The following is an 18,550-nucleotide window of genomic DNA, read 5'->3' as shown; positions in this document are numbered from 1 at the left end:
AGTTTGTTTTTTTTGTTTGTCCAAGGCCCAAAAGAGAACCATGTATAATCAGAAAACTAATGTTGTTTAATGATGTTTGTGTTACAAACTATGAAAGCATCCATATACCCATCTTTCCAACCATTTATTGAACACCTACTACATGTTGCACATTTAGACCTGGAATATTTACCATATATTTTTTATTTCATTTTTCTGCTGAAACAAGTATTTTCTTTTTCAGTGATTAATTATTCAAATTTACCTACCACTTTCTTATCTTCAGTATGAAATTTTAGTGAAATATAATGAGTTTTACTAAACTTGCCTTTAAATTTTCACTTGAAAATTTTCACTGAAAAGGATTCAAAAAGGTAACCTTCCAGCTCGATACAGTGAAATCTTGTTAATATTTGCTCTATTAATTTAAATGTGTCTCTTTTTTCCTGTGAACAAATGAAACAATAATTGGCAGTAAATTAGGTGAATACCACAAATCTGGGAGGACCCAATAGGCATATGGAGTATAAAACCAGGATGTACCAAAAAAGTCTCAGCAGTTTTAAGCAATAGCTAATTCTAACAAAATAAAATGTATTCAAGGCCTATGTAAAATATCTTACATGGGCCCAAAAATCTTTCAAAAAATGAGAGATGTTAACTAAAAGCAGCATATGTGAAACTGGTAGGGAGACAGATGGGACCAAGATTGTTCATCTTCATTTTAAGAGAGATAACCAGTTGGAGTTTCTCGTGTTTTTTTTTTTAATTTTATTTTAGCCATTCTGATAGGTGTGAAGTGATATTTTAGTTTTGATTTGCCTTTCCCTGATGATGAGGGCTGTTGAGCATCCTTTCATATGTCCTTGGCCTTCTGTACATCTTCTTTGGAGAAATGTCTACTCATGTCTGCTGCCCATTTTTAATTGGATTATTTGTTTTTTGGGTGTTGAATTTTATAAATTCTTTATATATTTTGGATACTAACCCTTTATTACATATGCCATTTGCAAATGTTTTCCCCTATTCAGTATGTTGTTTTTAGTTTTGTTGATTATTTCCTTTATTGTGCATAAGTTTTTATTTTAATGTAGTTCCAGTAGTTTATTTTTTGCCTTTTTTCCTCTTGACATGTTTGAAAAAAAATCTCAGAGACATATCTAGACAGAAGTCGCTACGGTTGATGTCAAAGAAGTTACTGCTTGTGCTCTCTGCTAGGATTTTTGTGGTTTCAGGTCTCATATTAGGTTTTAAATCCATTTGAAGTTTATTTTTGTGTATAGTGTAGGAAAGTGGTCCAGTTTCATTCTTTTGTATGTTGCTCTCTAGTCTAACTTGCTCAAAATATAGGGTATACTTGGGAATAGTTGGTTACCAGCTACAAAATATCTTTTAGTGTCAGATTATTGGGTCTTTAAAAGACCAAAGAGTTTGAACTTTAATCTTAAAGTTGGTGAGAATTCTTTGACATTTTAAACTTTTTAAGCTTTCAAAAAAATAACATGCATATAATAAATATAACCAGTAAAAAGAAAATTTATGGCAAATATTTGACACCCAAGGCTGCCAGTTTGCTTTCCATACTTATTCAAAAATATATTTAATATCACCTCCTATTTAAAATATAAATGGTTGCATACTCTATACTCTGCTATGCACATTATTATTATTTTACTTACAGTGTCTTGAAAATTATTCCATATAATTACATATAAAATCATTTCTTTCATTTTCATGACCGCATGACATTTTATTGTTATAGATATATCGTACTTTATTTATTAATTTATTTTATTTTTTCTATTTTCAACAAATTTTATTGCATCTGAATTTCATATGGCACAAAAATACTACATGCTTAAACATGTTGTTCAAATAGAAATTTCTTTCAGTTCTTGGGGCCACCTTCCTTCAAAGGCAAATAAATAAACAAATAATATGTAGAGCATACATAGAAAATTTTCTTTCACAAAAATAAAAATATTTGTACTTTTTGTACTTAGTGTAGTTCAGCAATCCATTTTATGTTAACAAATTTAGTTAACTGTTAGGAGTTACATTACGTATACAAAAGAACTCAATAGAAGGCAGATATTTTAACTCTTAAGAATATGTGTGATTTAATTTTTTCTTATATTTTTTAAGAAGATACTCCATTTGTGAATTCAAGTTTGGTTGGCCCTTTTTTAAGACTTTTTGCTACGTATTTTGAATACCTCAATTTTCTTCTTTTTATAGAGCCTTTGAGCTTCTTCTTCCTTGTTTTCTCAAGTTCTTGTTTCTTAGCAGCACACTCTGCTTGTGCTTGTTCATATTCTTCATGAAATTTTTGATTTGATGTTTTCTTTTTCTTTGGAATAGTAATGGAGTTTATTCTTATGCTACCTTGTTCTGCTGCTTAACATTACAATGTTCTTCATACAAAGCTTGGTCAATGCCATATATATATATATATATATATATATATATATGTATTTTTTTTTTTGGCAAAGTTTGATCAGCTTGTTCTTTTGACAGAGGCTGTTCAACTTTTCTAGTTTGCTTCCTGAGTCTTTTCTCTTCAGCTAAATAAAGATGTTTCAGATGACCAGGGTATTGATCTGTGGATTGGGATTCCTGTGAGGTTTGAGCCTTCTTTTCCCTCCATAGCAATTTCTTGAAATTTTGCTGAATCTTCAGTTTTATTCACAATGCAAAGCCTTGTCCCTCATGAACATCTGGCCTGCAGATGATTAGATTGCCCTGTCCTCTTCTTTACATTCTTATTCCTGAATCTTAGAGAAAATCCTTTGCTACGTGTCCAAACATTCCCTGGTGGCCACCCTACTGCTGGCCTCACTGATGCCATGGTGCACCAGCCAAGTCATACTTTATTATTAATAATTTAATCAGTAGTAGGGTGCCCTTGAAGAGTTTAGAATATGGATGGGTCTGTGTTTCAAAAAGGATTTGAGCATTGAGAGCTTGGAACAGGGAAGTCAATTGAGTGGATCAGTGAGAGAACATATGTGAAAGCATTTTTCAGCTGTAATGTGTTATATAAATCTGAGTTATTGTGTCAGAGCTAATGAGAGCCTTGATCTTAGGATTTCTGACTCCAAGTCCTGGCCCTTCTTTCCATGTCATGTTATTTTGGCAACAACATCTATGTAGCTTTGCCATTTGTACTTGTGTTGACAAGACTCTTAAAGTACTTCACCATTTTCTGAGGACTTGATATTAAGGACGTTTTGCTCTTTCCAACAACACCCTAGTGAGGGCAGGACTCAGCCCTGATTTATTACTGCTGAAGTGACAGTTAAATTTGGAAAGCAAAACCAGTTCATTGAGTAAGAAAAAAAGTATAAAGCTGAGAAACAGTCCCTCATGGGGCCTAGCAGGAGGAAGTGAAAATCAGTAAAGGTAATAGTTAGAAAAGTAATAGTCCAAGAGGTAACAGTAAACAAACACACAGACACATAGACACACACACACACACACACACACACACACACACAAATGTGTTAGAGAATCATGGCACGTAATTCATCTTTTGTGCATAGCACCTTATAGTTTACAAAGTGCTTTCCATTTTAACCTCAAATTCAGCTTCAGAAAACCAGATAACGTTTTCTTACCCTTTTTTCTCAAAATGTAATAGGGAAAGTGAATATGGGAATGAGCTAGGGAATTATTTATAATGCCTCTGTCATGTTATAGCCTCTAAATTAGTGCATTATAAGCATGAGTTCTTTGAATTATCCGTGTGAAATAGATACCATACCCTTGTTTTATAGAGAAGGAGACTGAAACTCAGTGTGTTAAGTGACCTGCTTAGTGTCACACAGTTGAAACATGGCAGAACTGGGAGTCTGACTTCTGTCTCTCTGACTCTAGAGCTCCATTCATTCCATGTACCATATCTGAAGCACTGAAAAGGGAAATCATAGAAAGTGAAAACATATTTAGATTGCTCACAGAAGTCCAAACTCAGTCTTGAAGAGAAAAAATAAGATGCCAAAGCCCCACACATAAAAGAGAGTTTCAGAAGTCTCACATAGACCACAGATTAAATTTGACTTTGAACTTTGATATTTTGGAAAGCTGGAGTCTATTACATTGCTTGGTAGGTAAATAGCATGACTCAAGGGGATGGGCAATTTCAGCCATACGATCTGAGAAGAGAAACACAAAGAGGATTCTACTAGATAATATGGAGGTTGGGGCTGTGATTTCTTCAACTTTATGGTCTTCAAAGTTTACAGTGAATTGTCTGCTACATAGTAAGTACTCAATATAAATCGATTAAATTTGTCAAATATTTGGGTTCAGCTGGAAGGTAGAAGAAGAATAATTTGAGTACTCTTCTTTCCCAGCGTCCCCTTTTCATTGATTTTGTAGGGAGTCAGTCTTTCTCAATATTGTCTCTATTCATATAATCTCTGTAATGTTCCCACTAAATTAATTAGACATCTGTGCCTAAGTACTTTGCAGCTTGTACTACACTGGCTGTAGAAAAATTGCATAGCTAGCTTTTCTACTCTTAATGAAGAGTCCAGTACCACAGAAAATTCAGCCAGCTAGAATGAAACTTCCAAACGAGCCCCAAGTGCCTTGGAGATATTCTAGGCACAAACCTTATTCCAAATTCAAACTTCATTCGTTTCTCTTCTAGAAAGGGAGGCAAATTTATGCAGGAATGAGCTTGATTGCTTGTGCCCAGGATATGCAAATATTTTAAGTAGGGGAAGTCATGGGATGTCCATTTTTCACCTCATAAGACCAGATGAAACAAGAATGTAGTCTTGAGCAGCTAATTAACTGGAGGGAGAGGAGATGCTGCCTGTCTCAGACTGTCTCAGACCATGAGATGGGGGCACAATGACCTTAGGAAGGCTCTTATAAGGTTCTTTTAAACAAATCATTAATGAATGACTTAGTTATCTGCTGAGCATTGTGATAGTCACTCTGATGGGGAAGTAGGGATAAAAAAGATATGAAGAAACCACAAAACATATTTATAAAGGCAGAGAACAAATTGGTGGTTGCTAGAAGGGAGGGGAGTGATTATATGGGCAAAATAAATGAAGGGGATTAAGAGGTACAAATTTACAGTCATAAAATATATGTCAAGGGTATGAAAAGTACAGCATAGGGAATATAGTCAATAATATTGTAACATCATTGTTTGCTTATAAATGCTAACTACACTTATGGTGGTGCACATTGTGTAATGTATAGAATTGTCAATTCACTATGTTGCACACCTGGAACTAATATAACATTGTATGCCAGCCATACTTCAGTTAAAAAGATGGAATTTAAAAAATAAAACAAATTAACAAAGGGAAACAAAGAGAGAGAGGGGAACCAAGAAACAGACTCTTAACTATAGAGAACAAACTGATGGTTACCAGAGGGGAGTGGGTGGGAGGATGAGTTAAAGAGGTGATGGGGATTAAGGAAGGCACTTGTTGTGATGGGAACTGGATGTTATATGGAAGTGTTGAATCACTATATTGTACACCTGAAACTAATATTACACTGTATATTAACTAATTGGAATAAAAAAAAAAAAACTAAAGCAAATGAGATATGCCTCAGAGAGCTCACACCAGGAAAGGCGTAATTGAGAGTCAAATTCTGGCTGAGTCTAGGTAGATGGTGGTCAGCAAGAGCTTTAAGGGCTTCCTATAGGAAGTGGGTTTTGAGCTGGGTCTTGAAGATGCTTAACAATTTGGGGAAATAACTGCAAGGAATGGTGGAAGCAGAGTTGCTGAGGTGAGAGTGAGTGTAATTCACTCCAGATGGTAGCAACTAAGCCAAAGGGGCCTGGTGAGTAGAAAAAATAGTTGCTTACAGAAGGCTGGGTTGGTTGTAACTGCCCCCTTTGAGCAAAGAGCACCCTTGAACAAAAGATGAGATCTTAAGAGAGGCCATGAGGAAGAGAACTCTGGTTTACAAACCAGATAAAATATAGGCTCTACAATCACACTAATCCTAGAAAGGCAGAGACAACTTAGCCAAGTCTCTTCTTTTGGCAAGTGAGAAAACTGAGAGGGAAAAGGAATTGCACAAGTCAACACAACAACTCTGAAGCAGAGCCACCACTAGAACACAAGCCTTCTGAGTACACTTTCAGGTTTAGAGATTCTATGAATAAAAATTTGTGAAAAGCATAATATTGTCAAAGACTATTTATGGAAATCATCTAGCAGAGTACTTGGCATATGGCAACTATTAAATAGAGTGACAACGTAGTATAGTGCTTAAGAACACACATCCCAAAGCCAAATTGCTTGTATTTGAACCTTGGCTCTGCCACTTTCTATCTGTGATTCTGGGCTCTTGTATCTCAGTTTTGATGGTTATCATGAGGATTAAATTACTATTTACTATCTGTAAGGTGCTTAGAAAATTTCCTGAAACAAAGTTGCTATGTAAATATCTGATGATAAATAAAGTTTTAAAGTTCCTTTTCCCTTTCCACTATCGCTGCTACTCAGGGGATGATTTCAGAGGGAAAGCACAAAGCAGTTTTACCTCATCTCTATTTCCTATGGCTATGTTTAATTCTCCAACTTCTAAAAACAGAAACATAGATCCTCAGAGTATTGGAGCTGGAGGAGCCCTTAAGAACCCTTGCAGGCTCTGTTTGGTTCAGAGAAGGGATAGGTGGTATTAAATAGGCTTAAGACAATGTGCTTTGTGTTAAAATGTCCAAGGTTCATGTTGTAGCGATTCTATGTTCTGTTACCTCTCTGTCTCTTGATTACCTTATTTATAAAAGGGGGATAAAAATAATCCCTTTCATAAGGTGTGTGAGAATTAAATGATAGAATGCATATAATACAGCACTTAGCTCATGCCTACCCTATCAGAAGTACTTGGTAAATGGTAGCTGCATTATGTATTAACTGATATCATGTTCATGGTTATAACAGTGACTTGGGTACAAAACTGATGCTCAAACAAATGGCTTTTAAATGTTTACCCTTAGGAATATCCCACAACACATAACCACACTTCCTCCCTGGTGACTCATTCCCCAGATGACCGAAAATGGGGAAGGGTCTTGTTAGTATTCAGTTACATAGTTATTGTGATGGTCCAATCTTAGAGGATCCAGGAAGTGAGGTTCCTAATCTACTTATTAGAACTCATCCTCCAATAACTCCTATTCCCAAAGTGTTACATCATTTACTAAGTCTGTTCATCTCCATTATCTCATCCAGTTTTGAAAAAAAATTGGGCTGTGGATTAGTCAGAGATAGGTATCCCTAGTTTACAAGTCATAAATTGAAGCTCAGAGAAGTAAAGCAGTTTGTCAAAATCGCACAACATATTAGTAACAGAGGCAACTCCCAAAGTCAGATCTTATTCCAGTTCAGTATACTTTACCCTCTGGGATCCTGATTAAATCCCCCAGTTTTAAATTAAGGTTTAATTTTGGCCCTTAGCCTGTCAAGTGAACCAGGTAATGTGTGTGTATAGGGAAGTGGAGTTTGGTAGAGAGAGAAATAAGAAACCTTGTCTAGACTTGGGAGTAAGGAGGGTTTGGACTACGCTATCTAGACTAGAATAAAGCCAGGGAAAAAGTTATTTCCTTTTAGTTCTATTTTGTGAATAGGAGAGGGATTTGGGTCAAGAGAGCAATGCGGGATGTAGAATGTATCTCTTCAGACCAAAAGATCCAGGGTATGAAATAGTCCTAAAATATGCCGAATCTTAGAGTAGCTACAACAGATCCCCCATTCTTGGAGGTGTCTATAGATAGGGATTTGGAACCTTTGGTGAGTCACAGTGAAAACATCATCCTCTCTTTCAGCCATTTCTTCCCCAGCTTCACATTCAGCAACTTCATTCTACCCAGCTCTATGTCATCTTACCAAGGTTTAATAAGTTGGTACTTCAGGTTCCTCCACACAATAATAACACTTAGGCAAATTAAAGATAACAGAAATCCTCTGCACATCTATTAGACAGACCCCAAAGCAGGAAGAAGTCGCATTTTCTTTTTACCCTCTGCTTGTTGTCCTCTGCCAACCATGGCCTGTCCCTAACAGGTCAGTTCAAAAAAGAATAGCACATTGGGGGATGTTTTCTTTGGTGCAATATGAGCCATGCAAATCAGTTTCTGCTTCTTAGGAGGAGACTTCTGAATGGGCTGGGGAATGCTGACTTAGCAATATACTTTTCCTTTTGCCATAAGCATGCCTCTAAAGCTCCAGGAGCAGGAAGGGAGGATCTGTGTGCTGGCTTTTGCCTAAAGCCAGGCACAGAATTTAGAAAGTTCCCAGTGTCTTGAAATGGTCATGCAGAGCAGTGTCAACCCCACATGACACATTTCATGGATCCACAGGAATTACTATTGTATATAATACACAAGAACAGAGCACAGTTGGTCTTTTAATTATAGCATTAAAGCTTTCTTTATATTTTGGCCATCTTTCCACTCAGTCTAGACTCTCATTTATAAGCTTCAAGGAAAACCAATCTTTCTGATATCCTCTCTGCAATGGTCGGTTAAGGGAATGAAAGATCATCCCACTAAGGCCAGTTAAGAAGACTTCACTTATTTTAAATCCCCCAAATTCTCTGTTCTTGTGTAAGATGGGAATGACTTACAGATAAATTACATTAGCCAAAATTCATTACAAGGGTATCTGTATTATTGACCTCTATTAAATGATGTGAGATGGGTTCTGATTGATCATGAGTCTGACCTTAAGCCTCAATATCATCCAGTCCTAGAGTGATAGCATGTGGAGAAGTCTTGGACCCCTGATCCCAAATCAGAAAACACATGATCTACGTTTGGAAGAGTAAGTTGGAAAAAGCTTAAATGTCCACATTCCTCCAATGCACTCAGCCCTAAACCTCACTAATTTTTTTTTAAAGCATGACTTGTTCCCAGTAGCGACCAGAAAATAATTTTGTGGAGGGAGAATCTTTAGTTGGGAAAGGGCAATGGTTCCAGCATCTCTAACACTGTCTTCTGGCAAGTTGGCTCTTTTACTTTAGTTATTTATCCTGAGCATTCTTCAGTTTAAACCTTGGAAAATTTCATATTTTTATCCTTTAGAAAAAGTTTTCTTCTATTAGGGAAAAGGATTGGGAGTTAAGTAGTAGGGAAACTCAACATCAAGAGAGTAGAATGGACAAATCAAGAGCTAAGGATATATAGTCTTGGGATTTTTCAGACCAAGTCATTTAAGATCAAGGAGATGGTACAGGTCCTTCATATGGAATTTGTATATTGCTGATGTATGGCTATGTTCTGCTAGTCCCTTTGGGATCTAAGCTTTGCCAGCCAATTGATGGCATACAAAGAGTAACTAAAAACTTTATTTTCACCACTTTTCTTTCCCCCTCTTGAAGGTCAGAATCTTTGCCAACACTAGTATTTTGGCCATCCAAGGCATGAGTTGTTCAACCCAGGACAGAAAAATAGAAAGCTCACATGATTGCTTTGAATTATTATGGGCTTCATTGATCTCTACATTCCAAGTGTCTAGAAAAGTCTTTGGAATATGGTAGGTGTTGTAATGTTTATTGATTAACTAAATGCTTAAATATTTCTTAGTACTGCTGTGCCAAGGACAAAAGATTAATCTTTTCTCAGAGTAATATCCCATCTCCATCTTGGCCTTTAATATGCCAATGTCTTTCCATCTGCTGCAGAGAAGAGAAGACTCATGGATAAGGATGGAGAAAGACTTGGGTGGGCTCTAATGGAGTCTAACTCAGTATAATTCAGGTAGTTAATTAGATCATTTGCAGAATCCAAATTTTCTGCTAATTAAAAAAGCGTATAATTCCTAAATTCAATTTTCACTTACTTTGTTATTCTTTAAAGCATTAAACATGAGAAAAATTCCAATCTTGAAATTTTGCTTACAGAGCCCACATTCCCCAGGTTTTTTGCCCAAAGCTTAACGACCTAAGTTTGGGGTCTGCTCCACTCTCTAGCCAAGTCTTGCAGACATCTGAAGCATTCTATAAAGAGTTGATTGCCTAGAATGATAAAATGTCAAAGCCAAAAAGGACTTTAGAAATGACAGAGCCTAACCTCTTCCTTTTATAGGTAGGGACACTGAGACCCAAAAAGTGGAATATCGGAAACTTGACATGCTGACCTCCAGGCTAGTGGTCACATGATTTTTTAGTGTTGGTCAATTCTACCTAGGACTCCTACCACCACCACTATAAGGTTATATGGTGAAGCTCCCTGGATTGGAAATACCATGTGGATGGGAAAAACAGTCTCGGCCACTTTTCAGAACTGTGTTGACTGCAAATTGTAGGTTATTTTGGCCCAGAATGTGCTGCTGGTGTACTCCTATGGAAGGGTCAGAACCCTTAGGCTATGTTACTTCCCCTACTCAGCTGAGCCAGGTGTGCTAGGGCATGTTTGCACAGCATTCTCTCCCACACATTTGTTGGAACAGAGGTCCCACAGGCCAAGTATGTTAGTGAAGCTATATAGAATCAATAAGACTCATAGGTCCTAGACTGGGAAGAAATGAGGCCAGGTTGAAAAGAAACCAGGCTGCGAGGGAAGAAGAATTGTAATTATAGATAAGAAAAGAGATTTAGAGCAAATAAGAACAGTGGGCTTATAGGACTTACATTTCTGATCTTGGCTTTGTCTCTGTTGGCCATCGTTAGTTAAGTCACTTAGCCTTTTTGATCTTGGGTTTTCTCATTTGTAAAGTGAAGATAATTAGATCAGTTTCAACTATTTTAATGAAACCACAAATGTTGCTTGAAAGTGATAGTATTATGGAAAATCTTTTTGTGACAAGACCTATATTTTTCAATTACTTGCATCAAGTACTCTAGTAAATGATATTGCTACTTTTATTCATATAAATGTAGGAAAGGAAAGCACAGGATGGTTAAGGAGTGCTTGTATGCTTTCTTTAAATCTAAATATATTCTGAAGCAGTGGTTTTCAAACACAAAGTCTTCATATTGACTGGTCAGAATCATCAGGGAAGTGTTAAAAAAAATCCATATGCTTGGGCTCCATCTTGTATCAGAGGTTCATAATTGAAGGGAGAAGAAAGTATGAGTAACAAAAATAATATGACTGGCTCAGTGAATTTTTTTGTGATAAGCTACACAGGTCATAAGTTCTGAGCCAGTCTGGATTGATTGCTCTTGAGTAAGAATCAGTCAGGATGGGTCATTTAGAATAAATCATTGCAATCTAGGCTTTAAGAACACTTTATTTTACAAGGATATGCTTATGACAGGAAACATAACATAGCACTAGCATAATATTATGCTCTGGGGTTGAACAATTGCGCAGACATGAGCAGGGACCTGGCAGTGGATCTGTACTGATTGTGTAGGTAGTGCCATGGCATCTGTACTTTGAACAGTGGTGTAGGTAACCAATAATAAGCTTACCTATTTCCTGGACATGGTATAGCCATCCATTCTCTGGACTTTGGGCCTCAAACAATGGCAATGATGACAAAGAGAATGTTTACAAAATGGAATCTTGGGGCGCCTGGGTAGCTCGGTCGGTTAAGCGTCTGACTTCGGCTCAGGTCATGATCTCACAGTCCGTGGGTTCGAGCCCCGCATCGGGCTCTGTGCTGACAGCTCAGAGCCTGGAGCCTGTTTCAGATTCTGTGTCTCCTTCTCTCTGTGACCCTCCCTCGTTCATGCTCTGTCTTTCTCTGTCTCAAAAATAAATAAACGTTAAAAAAATTAAAAAAAAAATGGAATCTTATTTCCTGCCTGCCCTGCATAATGACCCACAATGTTTAAGACAATGGATGAATCCTTCCCTTTATAGTTAAATAAACTGAGGTTAAAAAAAAATCAAGCAGCTCACAGTTAAGAGGTAGGAGTCAAACCTGGTCTGTCTGACTCTATTCTATACTGTAGCCATTGTACTCAAGCTTCGGTCTTCCTCACTATTAATCCAAGAAGATATGATGAACTATGCCACTTCCTATTTTACAGATAGAGACACTGGGGCATAATAGGTCACCTGGGCTAGGTCTGTACTGACAAACTGAGGCCAACAATTGAATGCTTTTTCAGCAAAATTCAGGTGAAGTTCTCACTTTCACTAAGGTGCATACCAAGAAGTAGAGGTGATCCAGAATAACTTTGCTACTCTTTGAAAATGTTTTTCTACTTACTTATGTAAAATCTATTTTTCTAAAAGCTCTTGCATGTGTTGGTTTATGTGAGCTTCACAGCAGCCCCATAAAGCTGCTTCATAACCTGTATTTTAGAAACGAAGAAAATGAGACTTTTAGAGGCCATATGACTTTCTTGTTAAACACAGATTGCTGTGCCATACCCCCGAGATTTTGATCAGTAGGTTTAGATGGAGGTAGAAATTTTACATTTTTATTAAGTTCTTATGTAATGCTGTGGGCTTAGCAAGCCACACTTCAAAAACTCCTGTTATAGACAAAGCATTGGTTTAATGATTGGTTTATGGCATCAAGCTTTCAGGCCACTAAGATAAAACAGTTAAAGAAACCTGGACATTTGAGGCCCAAGGCAGTCTGTGTGAAAGTTAGCTGATGTCACACATTACCTTTATCTCAACCATAGGCCCTAGAAAAGACAGTGATGATAGCATAAACCTTGGAGTCAGATTGATTTGGTTCATCCCCCCAGCTACGTGATTTCAAGGAAGTCATACGTCCTCTACATGCCTCAGTTTCTTTATTTCTAAAATGAGAGTAATGAAGTAGTTTCATAGGACTGTTGTGAAGCTCACATAAGCCAATACATGCAAGAGCTTTTTGAAGATTAGAAGGTTGCCTCAGTTGAAAACCATTAAAGTTCTTCTGGATCACCTCTCTTTCTTGGTATGTCAAGATCCCTTAGATGCCTGGACATTTGTTGCAAATTGTGTCAGGCAAGCATGTCTGCAAGTGGCTATGGTGAAGCCAATCTGGACTCTGTAGGTGTTTATTCACCACTGTTAACACTAGCTAAAAATCCTTTTAATATGATGCCCCTAGCAGTCAAACTGCTCTAATTTTCAGATCCTGAGAAATACAGATGGCCCTACAGTCCTTACCACCCAGTCTTCATCCTTAGAAGATTGGGCCATTGAAGAAATTGGCAGTTCCTTAAGAAGTAGGCAGTGGATACAATTTTCAGTGTGCCAAATCATTCTCTGCTAGAGGGTCTAAAGGGGAAGTTACCAAACTTGGAGTCAGTAAAGCTGTATCATATATCATACTCTGCAACTGACTCACTGTGCAACCTTGTATAAATTACTTTTGCTCTCTAGGCTTCAGTATTTTGTCTCCAACAATAAATAGGTACTCAGATTCATTGGTTTTGAAAGGCCATTCAAAATCTGAATTCTAGGATCATCAAGACAGTAGAACTTTCTCATAGTCTTGGCTATATGTCTGTCTTCACTATGTGACCTTGAGACATCACTACTCATCTTTGAACTTAGTTTTGTCACTTATAACATTGAGAATAATTATAAACCATGGCATATCTCCCTCTAAATATATATATATATATATATATATATATATATATATATATGTAATTACCATATGATTCCCCAATTCCAATTCTGGATATATCCCCCAAAATCAAAACAAGGGTCTCAAAGAGATATTTGTACACACTGTTCATAACAGTATTATTCACAATATCAAAAGGTGGAAGCAACACAAGTGTCCATTGATGGATGAATGAGTAAATGGATAAACCAAAGGCTGTATGTGCATACAATAGAACATTATTTAGTTTTTAAAAAGAAAAAAAAAATGTCACATGCTACAGCATGGATAAACATTCATGACTTCATGATAAGAAATAAGTCAGTTACAAAAAAGACAAATACTATACCATTCCACTTATATAAGGTACCTAGATTAATCAAATTCATAGGTGCTGTAAAGAGAATAGAGGTTATCAGGGACTGGGGAAGGAGGGAATAATAAGTTATTATTTATGGCTATAGAGTTTCATTTCTGCAAGATGAATGTTGGTGATGGTTTCACAACAATGTAAATGTACTTAATATCATTGAAACATACACTTAAAAAGGTTAAGATGGTAAATTTTGTGTTATGTGTATTTTATCACAGGTAAAATCATAAACAATTTTTTAAACTGAAAACTGTTTTAGAAATTTGGGAATCTAGTGAGGAGTTGTTTAAGTTGGCAGGATAGAAAGATCCAGAACTCAACTCTTCCCATGAATACAACAAATTTACAACTACATAAAAATAATTTCTTCTGAAAAAGGCCTGAAAAATGAATGAACAAACCCTCCACAACAAAGGATAAAGGATAGCATCAAAACTGGTAGGAGAGGCAGAGAGATATTCTCACCAAAAACAAAGAAACAAACAAAAAAACACCCCAGGAGCAGTAATCAACAATAGGGAGGAATTTCATAAATATGGAGCTTCTCCCTGAGAAGCAAGGAGTCTGTGCTTCACATCAGGCACCCCAATCACTAAATACTACAGAAGAAGATAAGGTCCCAAATCATCTGCCTTTGAAAATCAATGGGGATTATATCTAGGAAATCCATATAACTGTAGGGAATGGGAAACCCATTTTTATTTTTATTTATTTTAAAAATCTATTTATTTAAATTCCATTTAGTTAACATACAATGTAGTATTGGTGTCAGGAGTAGAACCCAGGAATCCATCACTTACATATAACACCCAGTGCTCATCCCAACAAGTGCCCTCCTTAATGCCCTTCACTCATTTATTCCATCCCCCATGCACCTCCCTCCAGCAACCCTCAGTTTGTTCTCTGTATTTAAGCATCTCTTATGGTTTGCCTCCCTCTTTGTTTTTACCTTATTTTTTGTTCCCTTCCCTATGTTCATCTGTTGTGTTTCTTAAATTCCACATACGAATGAAATCATATGATATTTGTCTTTCTCTGGCTTTTTCACTTAGCATAATATACTCTAGTTCCGTCCATGTTGTTGCACATGGCAATATTCTTTATCCATTCATCAGTCAGTGGACATTTGTCCTCTTTCCATAATTTGGCTATTATTGATAGTGGTGCTATAAACGCTGGGATGCATGTGCTGGGTCGTATTGTAGTTCTAGTTTTAATTTTTCAAGGAACCTCTCATTTTTAAAGGGCTCATTCATAGACTCACCCACCCTGAGACACAGAACAAAATAACAAGTTTGAAAAGGGGATGGATCATATGTGAAGGAGACCCATTTATTAATGTTAAAAGTATCTGTTGGAGAGGCAAAAACCTGTTAGGACTCACTCTGGGGACAGAGACACTGGTGGGTGTCATTTTTGTGATCTCATTCTAACTTGCCACTACTGACACTGGTAGGTGCTATTTTGTAACTCTCCCTCTAACCTGTTAGCACTGGAGGATGTGCCCCACTGTAAGACCCATGCATCCCCAAGCCACAACCACATCTCACAGCTGGGCAAAGTGAGATCCTCACCCACACCATGCCAAAAACATGCCACAGCTTTGCTGGACAAAAGCTTTGCCCAACTCTCCACCACAGCCGTGGCTCCACCACAACAGGTAGCTCAAACAGGAAATGCGCTTTGAGCACCTGGCTCTGATGAATGGAGGGGACAAAGCTTCTGAACCCCATGGGACATCTATACAAGGTCACTTTTTCAAGACTGAGAGATGTAGCTGAATTTTCTAATACATAGAAACAAACACCAAGAGCGAAGCAAAATGAGAAGGCAGAGGAATGTTTCAAATGAAAGTGCAAGATAAAACCTCAGAAAAAGACCTTAATGAAACAGAGGTAAGCAATCTACCTGATAAAGAGTTCAACGTAGTGGTCATAAGATGTTCTGCAAACTCAGGAGAATAGATGAACACAGTGAGAACTTTAAAAAGAGATAAGAAATAAAAGAAAGTACCAAAAGAAAGTCATAGAGCTGAAGAATACAATAACTAAACAGGAAAAAAAAAGGTACTCTAGAGGCATTAATAGCATATTGGATGAAGCAGAATAATGAATCCACAAACTGGAAAACAAAACAATAAAACTCACCTCGGCAGAACTGCAACAAGAAATATAAACCTTAACTGACAATACCTTAAAGGACCTATGGGACAACATCAACTTAAATAACATACATGATACAAAGGTTCCGGAAGGAGAAGAGAGAATGGGCCAGAAAACTTTTTAAAATAAATAATGGTTGTAAATTTACCTAATTTGGGGAAGGAAGTAGGCATCTAGGTCCAGAAATCCCCAAGATTTACAAATATGACAAACCTAAAGAGATCCACACAACACATATTATAATTTAAATGGTAAAATTTAAGGAAACCATCTTAAAGGCACCAAAACAAAACAAAACACCACCACCAACAACAAGACAAACTTGTTATGTACAAGGGAAAACCCTATACGGCTTTGAATAGATTTTTCAGCACAAATTTTGTAATCCAGAAGAGACTGATATGGCATAGTAAAGATGCTGAGAGGAAAAAAAAAGTCCAACTAAGCATTCCTTGCTGACAAAATTATCCCTCAGAATTGAAGGAGAGACTGGGTTTTGCGGATAAGAAAACACTAAAGAAGTTCATCAGAATGAAACCAACATTACAAGAAATGTGAAAGGCAAGTTGTGAAGTTGAAAATAAATGGCACCAATTAATTAAAAAAATACAAAAGTTAAAATCTCACTGGAAAAGTAAATATATATAAATACAGTGGATCAATCACTTATAAAACAAATATAAATATTATAAGACAAAAGTAGAAATATTAACTAAAATTTTAGTAACTAGTTAAGGGATGCATAAGATAAAAGCATGTAAAATGTGATATAAAAATATAAAATGGGGAAAGGGGGTAAAAATGTAAAGTTTTGGAATGTGTTCAAATTTAAGTTCCTATCAACTTAAAACTGACCATTACATACATAAAATGTTATATGAAAACCTCATGGTAACCACAATGAAAAAAACTTATAGTAATACACAATAGAAAATGAGAAAGGAATCTAAACATAATTCTAAAGGAAACTATTGAACCAAAGAAAAAACATAATGGAAATACAAAAAGAAAAAAAAAGCCATGAAACAATAAGCAAAATGGCAGTAAGTGAATACATATCAATAATTACTTTAAGTGTAAATGGACTAAACTCTCCAATTAAAAGACATCAAGTGGATAAAAGGTTAAAAAATAAGACCCATCTATAACCTTCCTACAAGATACTCACTTCAGAAGTTAAGGACACATATAAACTGAAAATGAAAAGATGAAGAAAATAGTCCATAGATACAAATAAAAAGAGTTGGTGAAACTATAGTCATATCAGGCAATATAGACTTTAAAACAAAGACTGGAATAAAATACAAAGAATGGTATTACATAATGATAAAGGGGTCAATTGGCAATAAGATAAATATATATGTACTCAACACAAGAGTACCAACAAATATAAAGCAAATATTAACAAAACTAAAGGAAGAAAATGACAATAATACAATAATAGTAGGGAACTTCAGCACCCTATTTACATCAATAGATAGATCAGACAGAAAATCATTGAGGAAACATCAACCTTAAACAGCACATTACACCAAATGTACTTAATAGATATATATACAGAACATTCCATTCAAAACCAGCAAGATACACATTTTTTTTCAAGTGCACATGGAGCAATCTTTAGGATGGATCACAGGTTAGCCACAAAACAAATATCACTAGGGGCACCTGGGTGGCTCAGTTGGTTAAGCATCCAACTCTTGGTCTTGGCTTGGGTTGTGATCTTGTGGTTTGTGAGATGGAGCCCCACATTGGGCTCTATGTTAACAGTGTGAAGCCTTCTTGGAATTCTCTCTCTCTCTCTCTCTGCCCCTTGCTTGCTCTCTTTCTAGAAAAATAAATTAATTTATTAAAAAACAAGTATCAATACATTTAAAAGACTGATATCTTATCAAGCATCTTTTCTGACCACAGTGGTATGAAATTAATAAATTATTTCAAGAAGAAACTGAAAAAAAACACACAAAAATATGGAGATTAAACAACATGCTACTGTACAACCAATGGGTCTTTGAAGAAATAAAATGACAAATTTTTCAAAATACCTTGAGACAGAGGTGCATGGATGACTCAGCTGGTTGAATGTCTAACACTTGATTTCTGCTCAGGTTGTGGTCGCATGGTTGTGGGGTCAAGGCTCACATTGGGCTCCACACTGAGCATGAAACCTGCTTAGGATTCTCTCTCTCTCTCTGCCCCTCCTCCGCTCATGCACACTCTCTCTCTCAAATAGAAGAAATGTCAAAAAAGTCAAATAAATAAACACTTAAAAATACCTAGGGACTAATGAAAACAGAAGTATGACATATCAAAATCTATGGGATGTGGCAAAAGCAGTTCTAAGCAGGAAGTTTGTAGCAATACAGTCCAACCCAAAACAAAACAAAACAGAAAAAGAAGAAAAAAATGTCATATAAAAAATCTAACCTTACATCTAGGGGAACCAAAAAATAACAAAACCCAAATGTAGTAGAAGGAAAAAAAATCAAGATCAGAGAGACTTAATAAAATAGAGACAAAATAGACAATGGAAAAGATCAATGAAATCA

At 36.4% G+C, this 18,550-nt stretch overlaps 1 pseudogene; it reads right to left on the bottom strand.

The window, feature by feature from the left end:
- Positions 1-2,082: 2,082 nt before the first annotated feature.
- Positions 2,083-2,827, bottom strand: LOC122235270 (annotated as a pseudogene).
- Positions 2,828-18,550: the final 15,723 nt, after the last annotated feature.

The sequence above is a fragment of the Panthera tigris genome, chromosome X, assembly GCF_018350195.1.
Source record: "Panthera tigris isolate Pti1 chromosome X, P.tigris_Pti1_mat1.1, whole genome shotgun sequence".
In the NCBI taxonomy this organism is placed as follows: domain Eukaryota; kingdom Metazoa; phylum Chordata; class Mammalia; order Carnivora; family Felidae; genus Panthera; species Panthera tigris.
This window is presented reverse-complemented; position numbering and strand designations above follow the sequence as displayed.